The sequence below is a fragment of the Triticum aestivum genome, chromosome 2B (genome assembly GCF_018294505.1).
Source record: "Triticum aestivum cultivar Chinese Spring chromosome 2B, IWGSC CS RefSeq v2.1, whole genome shotgun sequence".
Taxonomy (NCBI): Eukaryota; Viridiplantae; Streptophyta; class Magnoliopsida; order Poales; family Poaceae; genus Triticum; species Triticum aestivum.
Window position 1 is genome coordinate 357,595,846 of NC_057798.1, and position 9,585 is coordinate 357,605,430.

The following is a 9,585-nucleotide window of genomic DNA, read 5'->3' on the forward strand; positions in this document are numbered from 1 at the left end:
TAGTTTGATAGTTGCTATCGGAGTATCAGTTATCACAATTCTATTTTTGGGGATAAATGTCGTCATTAAGTTGGTCAGGTGCCACCGAACCGGGCTTTCTCCAGTGCAACCACATTTGACTTTATGGAAAGGCCCAAATGCGATGCTATTGCCGTTTATCTCGCCGGTGCCTCCAACGAGGGAAGGTTATGGGCGCGCGCTACCCTGATCAGGTAGGCGGACATAAGCCTTGTGTGCTCGTTGTTGTTGCTATGTGCACTTGCCCCCGTTTGGGACGGTTTATTGTTTTGGCCACGACGGTGGCCGTTGGTGTCTTTGGTAGACACGGGGCCACCCAGGACTAGCCCAGTGGGGAGTGAGTCGGAGTGGCCGGGAGAGTGTCATGGCAGTAGATCAGTTTTGTCGGAACACCGTTGGTCCACCTGAATGGGAGTGCGAGGCCATGGGTTCTGTGGTGTGGGTAAAGTGCGCTACCTCTGCAGAGTGTGTTTGTTTAAACTATCGATAGCCGCGTCCTCGGTCATGGGCATGGGTTCATACTAGGTCACACCATTCGATCAACATTCACATGACAGAATGACTTATAGGTGATTTATATATCGATATTTGAGCAGTACAGATTGGCAGGATGTTGATGATGATGTTGGGGACCAAGTGTTGGTCATGGTAGTGATCGCCGGAAAGATCACCGTTTGAGACCAAGTGTTGGTCATGGTGGTGATCGCCGGAAAGATCACCGTTTGAGACCAAGTGTTGGTCATGGTGGTGATCACCGGAAAGATCACCGTTTGAGACCAAGTGTTGGTTATGGTTGTGATCGCCAGAAAGATCACCGTTTGGTTACAAGGTAACCCGATCCAAGACCACGAGGTTGGTCCATTTGTGATCCGTGAAGGATCACCATTTGGTTTTGATCATGAGGTGATCGAGATGGTATATTGCTTGGCCGGTTAGCCAAGAGAGATATGGTTATGGAGATCTGAGATGGTGATTTATCAGTATTGTAGTAATTTCATATCATGCTTAGTAGTTGTTCTTGTATCATGGTAGCTGTTAATTTAATTAAGCTGCTTAATGCCATGTTGTTGTCTTGCCTTGATGTTTTTGGTTGTTGTGAGCTTGCAAGTACATTCAATGTACTAACTTGGCGTGTCATGCCAGATTGCAGGTGATGCCGTGATTGCTTGATTTCTTGTTGTGGTTTCCATTTGAGCGAGCTAGATTGTGTCACAGCCAGAGTCCCTGCGGAGTGGAGTTCACCACCTTCGTCGTTGTTCCTCTGCTAGAAGATTTCCGCTGCTGCGAGTTGTTCCGCTGCTAGCATAGATCAAGTGTAGTATCACAGGCGTAGTGTCGCCGTGCTGATGTGCTTCTTTGTAACATCAGACCCGTGTAATAGTATTCTTGTAATAAGAGCAGATTTGTTCTATGTCAAGTAGTGTCATATTCCAGAGTCATCTCCTCGATCTCTGGGCTAGAATACAGGGCGTTCCGGTTTCTCTGAGCCGAGGTGCAACAATATTGCTACTTGGTTCTCCTACTGGATAACCTTGGTTTCATAACTTAGGGAATACCAACCTTTGTTGTGCTGCATCATCCTCTCCTCTTCAGGGAAAAACCAATGCAGATACAACCAATCAAGGTGCAGCAAGGTACCCCAATAATCTTTGTTTCAAAGGACAGGCCGGAACGGTCTCTTATAATAAGCAAAGTGTTCTTGAGGTGACAGGAATTTCATCTAGTCACTTTCATCATGTTTATTTGATTCGCATTCGCTACTTTGATAATTTCATATGTTGGTGGACCGGTGCTTGGCTGTTGTTCTTACTTGAACAAGCCTCCCACTTATGATTAACCCCTCTCGCAAGCATCCACAATTACGAAAGAAGAATTAAGATAAATCTAACCATAGCATTAAACATATGGATCCACATCAGCCCCTTACGGAATAGTGCATAAACTAGGGTCTAAACTTTTGTCACTCTAGCAACCCATCATCTAATTTCTACTCCACAATGCATTACCTTAGGCCCAAAGACAATGAAGTGGCATGTAGTCGATGTTCACACGGAACCACTAAGAGAATAAACAGCATACATATCATCAAAATATCGAACGCATACCAAATTCACATGATTACTTATGGCTAGACTTCAAAATATCGAACCGATGCCAAATTCACATTCTCCCATGTCCTCAAGAACAAAACTAACTACTCACACATCATATTCATGTCCTAGATCAGAGGGATATTAAATAGCATAATGGATCTAAACATATAATCTTCCACGAAATAAACCGACTAGCATCAACTACAAGATGTAATCAACACTACTAGAGACCACATGTAGCAATCTGAGGTTTTGATACAAAGATTGGATACAAGAGATGAGCTAGGGTTTGAGATTAGATGGTGCTGGTGAAGATGCTGATGAAGATTGGTCCTCCCATGATGAGAAGGTTGTTGGTGATGACGATGGCTTCGATTTCCCCTTCTGAGAGGGGAGCATCTCTGGCAAAATCGCTCCGCTGGAGAGCAAAAGTGCTCCTGCCCAAGTTGCACCTCGAGACGGCGGTGCTCCATCCCGAAAGTTCTCTCCTTATTTTTTTCCTAGGGAAAATGCGCTTATATACCAGAAGATGGGCCCTAGAGGCTGTCCAGGGGCCCCAAAAGACACCAGGATGCGCCTTGGGGGGGTGGGCGCACCCTGGTGCCTCATGGGCACCTGGGTGGCCCCCTTTAGTACTTCTTTTCTCCAATATTTTTTATTTATTCCAAAATAAATTTCCGTGAAATTTCAGCTCATTTAGGGATGTGCAGAATAGATATCTCTGACATAGCTTTTTTAGATTCAGAATTCCAGCTGCCGGCAATCTCTCTCTTAATATAAATCTTGCATATTAAGAGAGAAAAAGCATTATAATTGCTCGACAAAGTGTTATATTGATTAAAAAAACTATAAATAACAGTAGGAAAACATGATGCAAAATGGACATATCAGTCCTCCTCGCCATCACTAGGTCATATCCGCCCCTAGATCCAGTACCAGAGGCAGGAGGCGGGGCGGAAGTCCTGGCTTTCTTGGTTACCGAAGGGTGTGGGAGGCTAAGATGACCCAACTACTCCAATAGTCGACACAGTTGGCTACCCCAAAGGGTTGCCTCACATTTGCTCTTGCTGACGGGCTTGCCTTTGAGATCCTTGCCACCCGGTAGCCTTGGCGTTCGCGTCCTTGTCGGCCACGTCGTCACCCAAAGACGAAGGGTGGACCGGCTCCCAGGAGGCAGCTCTCGAGAGGGTGTGAGTTCTCCTTGCAGGAGTAGGCAGGGGATTCCCTGCTTATCTGCTCCACAACAGTTTCCTCACCTTGGTCTCTAGCAAGGCTTTCTAGTGACTCGTTTACTGGTTCATCTCGAGCCTCTTCATCCATATTGGCTGCCATGAAAGCAAGTACACTGGTGCCTTCGGCCATTCTTGCCTCCTTTGTCCTCTTGGCGATATGTGCCAGCTCTTCGTCGGTGGTGTCGTGGATGAGGTTCTTCTCATCTCTGGTGGCCTTCTCCACCAGGTTTCAAACCATCCCCTCACCACATCTACGGGCGGTTCTTCCCAAGATCCAACGACACTGTGGGCATTGCCTTTGGGCAAAATTTCAATGATGTCATCTGATGCGGAGCATCCCACGTTCATCCCCATGTACACTCCGACTACTCTTCAAGCCCCAAGAGGACATATGACGAGACCTCGAATATACACCATTGGACACAAGGTGAACTCGCTCCTCTCCGAACCTTCACTTTCTACATGTGAGACATGGCTACTACCTCATGCATGGATCTTGCATATACTCAGGTACGACCGAGACGACCATGGAGAATCCAAGGACCAAGGCCAAGCATGGAAGAGAAGGAGGAAGAGAACCTGGCCGCTCCAGAACGAGCGGTACAACCGGTCAACAACCGCCCGGGCGGTACAACCGGTCGACTACCGCCCAACTACCGGCCACCATTCTGTGATCGTGCGGTGCAAGGCCGGTACTGCACCGGATGTACCGCTAATTACCCAATGATCGGTACTACCGCCTCGACAACTGGTACAACCGCTGGCCCCTCCGACGTCCATCTCCAGAAGCCAGCGCCTGACCTCCTACCGGTAGTACCGCCTCCCACAACCGGTACTTCCGCCCGGCATGAGCTACCAGCGGTACAACCGCCCCCTGGACCGGTACAACCGGCCTGTCTGCGCACAGTGTATTGGGCCGAGCCCGTGTACCCCTTCGCCCTCACTTACCCCTTCGTGGCTCTAGACTATATATACTCCTCCACCTCCTCCTAGTTAAGGTAGCATAGGTTTAGCTCATATTTTGTGTGAGAGCCTTGCTCATCCACTTGGATACTTCTCCTCGGAGCTCAGGACCTCTTCGGAGAAGATCCCCCAAGCGGATTCAAGACCCCTTTCTAGGGAAGACCATCAAGGCCTCCGTACGGAGAAGAACGGTTCCTTTGTATCCTTACCTTTGTTGATTGTGGATCATATGTTACTCTATGTTGTCGGTGATCTAGCACTCGTGTGATTGATTACTTGTCGGTTGAGTGTTTCTCTTGTTCTCCCCGTGTTTTCCCTCTAGTTCTTCCGCGTGTTCTTCGTGATTCCCCGTAGGATCCCTCCAAACGTGAAAGATCGACCACTTAGGGTTCCGCCCTACATCATCTTGGTATCAGGAGCCACGTTCATCACGTTTTTGGAGCCCCTACCCCGTGTTTTCTAGCTTGATTTTGTTGTTTTCGTCCTAAATCCGAAAATCCCCACCAAAAAGAGCCCCCAATTTTTTTTTGTGATTTGTTGGTTTGATGATGTTTTGTTGATTTTGATCCGTGGATTTGCTTGGTTTCAAGTGGATCTAGCATTCCCCCAAGTTTCCCCTCTTCTCATCCACGAAATCCATCCAATTTTGGCCCCGAAATCATCCATTTCCGCCCCAAAATCGCGCCCCGAGTCAATCTGCGAAAATTCCCGACACGAGCGGTACTTCCACCCCTCCGAGCGGTACTACCGCTAAGTACCATGAGCGGTACTACCGCCCCTCCCAGTTTCAGCATTCCGAGTTTCACCATTTTGCCCATAACTAATTCATCCGGAGTCCGTTTTTGACATTCTTTAGCTTGTTTTGAAGCTATTGACATCCCCCATCCCACAAAAATACCACCAACACAATTAGACTCCATCAAATTTTCCAAAATTTGGCAAGTTTGCCTAGGCCTTCCACCATATCATCCGCATAGCCACCACCGACTTCCGCAACCTAACCCATTTTGTTCCCCATAGCATTAGTGGTTGCTTGAGTAGTGAGTTGAGTCTCCTAAGGTGTTTCGGCTACTTAGGGACAAACGCTTCTTCATCAACCACCACCACCACTCCCGCATAGGCGTGCCCACCATACACTTCCGCCAATCCCAACTTAACCCAATTTTGTTTGAGTTGTGGCTTGTGTCTCCTAAGGTGTTTCGGCTACTTAGGGACGGAAACTTCAACTCCGACACGTGTATAGCCTGTCACTCCACTTCCGCATTGCCAAGTGCAAACCACCACCACTTTCCGCTACCACCATTTTGACATTTGACGTTTGAGCTTTTGAGTTCGCGGTTTTTCCGTTTCCTAAGGTGTTTCGGCTACTTAGGGAAGAGACTCCATCATCTTGGTATCTACATCAAGAACACCGCCACTCATCATCGCCACGGACGGTAACCTCCATATCATCTTGGTATCGTGGTATCCCTCCATTGCATATTACCCTTGCCATTGCATTGATAACCTCTAGCCCATTTTGCGTTACTTGCCTATCGAGACTAGCCATTTGAGTATGGCCGGCAACGTGACTTGTGCACATTAGTGATCATACTTCCCATAGCAGACATATCATATCATCGTGGTACATATATTGGTATCATATCTTGTGTCACAAGTTTGTTCCCGCATATACACAATTGCTATCTTGGTTTGTGCATTGTGCAAAAGTGGCCATAGAAAAAAAAGAAATAAAGCTTTTAAGCAAAAGAAAGAGAGCAAAGAAGCTTGTAAGCAAGTGCCATAGCATCATACCACATTGCATATAAGATTGTCATATCCGATCATCTTGGATCATCTTGAGAGAAACACCGGGAACCATACATACATAGCATACTTGGGATAGAAGTTTATCCATTTTGCATCTTATAGGTTGTGCACAAGTGTCGTATCCGCCTATAGAGCAATCGTGCTAGCGTCTCTCTTGAGTTGTGCAACACGAGCGTTTTCCGTGGATTCCACATTTTGTGCTCATTCCTTGGTTGCACGACCCCATTTATCTATCCGTGTGTGTGTTTCCGTGTGCACATATTGCTATTGGTCTACTTGTTTCACTTGCGAATTTGTGAATCTCTTTCAACATTATTGACTCTTGCTAACATTTTGCATTAAATTTTTGTGCCACTATCCTCACCGAGCTCCACTATAAGCTTTACTTGTGTAGGTGTGAGAACCGACAAGGATTGGTACCAATAGTGCTATTTCATTGTCCGCACTTGAGTGAACTTGATTCATTTTCAACATCGGTCAAGGTACATTGGTATAAGTTCTTCTCTTTCTCCCACTCATATTTGCTCGAGTCTTGTGATGGATAGGCAAGGCATTTCCTCTCCGGTCCTCGACAACAACGACGGCATGAACAATTACATCACCAAAGCGTCTATCTTCGATCTACAACGACAAGTGCAAGGCACACAATCAAGATTGCGAGAGCGCATCGAGAACATCTCCATCAACATTCATCACTCCGAAGCAAGGAGAAGGGACTACTTCGACAAGAAGCTTGCCGCACATAAAGAGGAGCAAGATGCAAGGATGGAGGAGATTAGAGCCTTGATCAAGTCTACTTCCCCTTCGTCATCATCAAGGCGGCGGCGACCAAGTCAATCATCTTCGGAGCACAAACAAGATGCAAGCGCAAGTCGTCCAAGTCAACATCTACATGGCGACCACCATCACATTCGTGATCAACATCGTCAAGAAGGGCAAGTCACCTCCAAGCATCATGTGCACGACGACGACGAATGGCAAGGAGCTCAAGCACGACAACGACATCATCATCATGAAGATGCTCCACAAGCGCAAATGCACAAGTCCCAACAAGCGTTACTTCACGCCAAGTCCAAGCTTCATAAGCACAAGAGAAGACCGCAAGACGAGCACCACCAAGATGGTGTTATGGCTACAACAACCACTTCGGCATCTTCGCCAAGTGCTAACAAGGCATCTTCGCCTTTGGACGTACGGCATCTTCGCCCACTTCCCACGAGTACGCCTACAACGACTTAATCAAGTCCAAGGTGACCACCTACAAGCGAGGGCGACACTTCCATCTTCGGAAGCCCCTCAAGGAAGATGGCCGAGCATGGGAAACTCCCTTCGGTCATGGAGACGAGCTATGAGGTGCCACATCATATGGACCTACAACACCAAGACGGCGACAAGACGGTTGAGCAAGGGCCATCCCCTTCGACCACGACTATGAGCGCGAACCTCTTCAACAACATGAAGACGGTGCCCACATTGGACTCCTCCTCCGAGTCAAGCTACGCGACCGCGCATGGAGACATTTGCACCAACATCTCTCCGACACCCACATATGAAGAAATGCCCCAAGTGCCATGTGAGGAGAGCCACCACCCCATGAGTGACATGAGTGACTCCACCATACGTGACACTGAGAGCATTTCCTATGAGAGGATGAGTGTGACCACCACTAGCCCCACACATGAGAGCATGCCACACATCCTATGTGAGGTTGAGCCCGATTTGAGTGACTCCACCAACCATATGAGTGAGAGCATCCTTGAGGGAGTGAGTGAGCCACAACACGTAGTGAGTGAGGTAGTTGAGATGGCATGTGAGGCCACTATGATTCCTAACGACTTAAATTCTACTCCTAGTGTGTTTTCTTCTTTGGTGCTAGGTCTCCTACATGACGACATGCCTAACCCCGACGAGTCCATCCCTCCAATGGGAAAACCGATGGCCATGGTGGACGATGATGCACCCCCCACATGGTTCCATCAAGATGAAGATGACAACGAGTAGATCTTCAACACCTCACCTACAACACATGAGCTACGCTCCGAAGGTAACATAGGTGACGGTGCTCCTCTTGTCCCACTAGTGGACTCTCTTGACCTTGATTGCTCCCATGATGTTGACCCACCTATTACCATGCTTCATGCTAGTGAAACTTCTTCATGCCTTGAATTACCTATTTATGATGAATATGATGATGAGCATGTTGAGTTGCCTAGTTGTGATGCTATGCTTCATAGGATATCTTGTGAAAATTCTATTGGTCACTTCATGTTTGACAATGCATTGACCTTGTCATATGCTATGAGTGAGATCTCCCATATTGCCTCATTACAATCTCAACATAGTAACTATGCATACCCCATTAAAATCAATCCCATTTGCACTTATGGCATAGATGACGAGATGATGGTCATTGGCTTTTGCTTCTCTTGTGATGATATTGCCATGCTTCCTTTACATGATTTGTGCAATTCATCTCCTATACCATGCCATGAGCACATTGGTCCGAATATGCATTGTTTTGGATGTTGTCAATATTCTCCATGTGATGTTTCCACTAATGCTCATGAGGAGACCCCCATAGTTTCCTCATACATATTAGGAGATTTTGATGCATTCCATACTTTGCATGATTCCCATAATTGCGTGCACCATATGCATTCCATGAATAACAATGCTTTAGAGATTGCTCGTGATGCATTACACAATTTGAGTCTCCATTATGCTATACATAACAACAAACCTATCATGATGGATGACATGTTTCTATATCACGCATCTCATTTATTTGAGCATTGGCTATTTTGTGCTAACCGACACATGCACGTGCGCATCATGATGGATGATGTGTACATATACCATGCACACACAATTTTCTCTTTGTCTTTGTTTTGTGTAGGTACTTATGAACACTCGTCAACCTCACAATCCCATGAGTTGACGAAACGAGCTCTTGAGAGCAACGATGACTTGGGATCCCGTGGACTATCCTTACCACCGTTCCCTTCGCGCAAGGACTACGCGCATCTCTTCTACTTGGCTCTCACACGGCTATGGGCTATTTACCACTTGTCACCTTATGCTCATTTTCCCGTGTTCACTTTGCATGTTATACTTGCTTCTATGCATTTGCCATGCAATTGTGACCCTTGCTTGCATCTACCCATGATTCACCATTATGATACTTCTATGTGTATTTGCATGCTTGGTGGAGATCCTTGTTGCTATTGCCATGTTTATCATGTGCCTCATACTATTGTTGATTCTTGTGTTGGGAGAGTCATGATGTTACATTGCTATTTACATAGGACTTCTTGCCAACACCATGAACCTACTTTCCTCATATCTTGCTTTCATGCTTGTGCTATGACATGTGAATTATTCATGCGCACTATTTGCACACATGACATGCCTGCCATGATTCCTCCTAGTATGTTGCATCTTCGCACAACTAGCTTGCTTGACTTGATTGA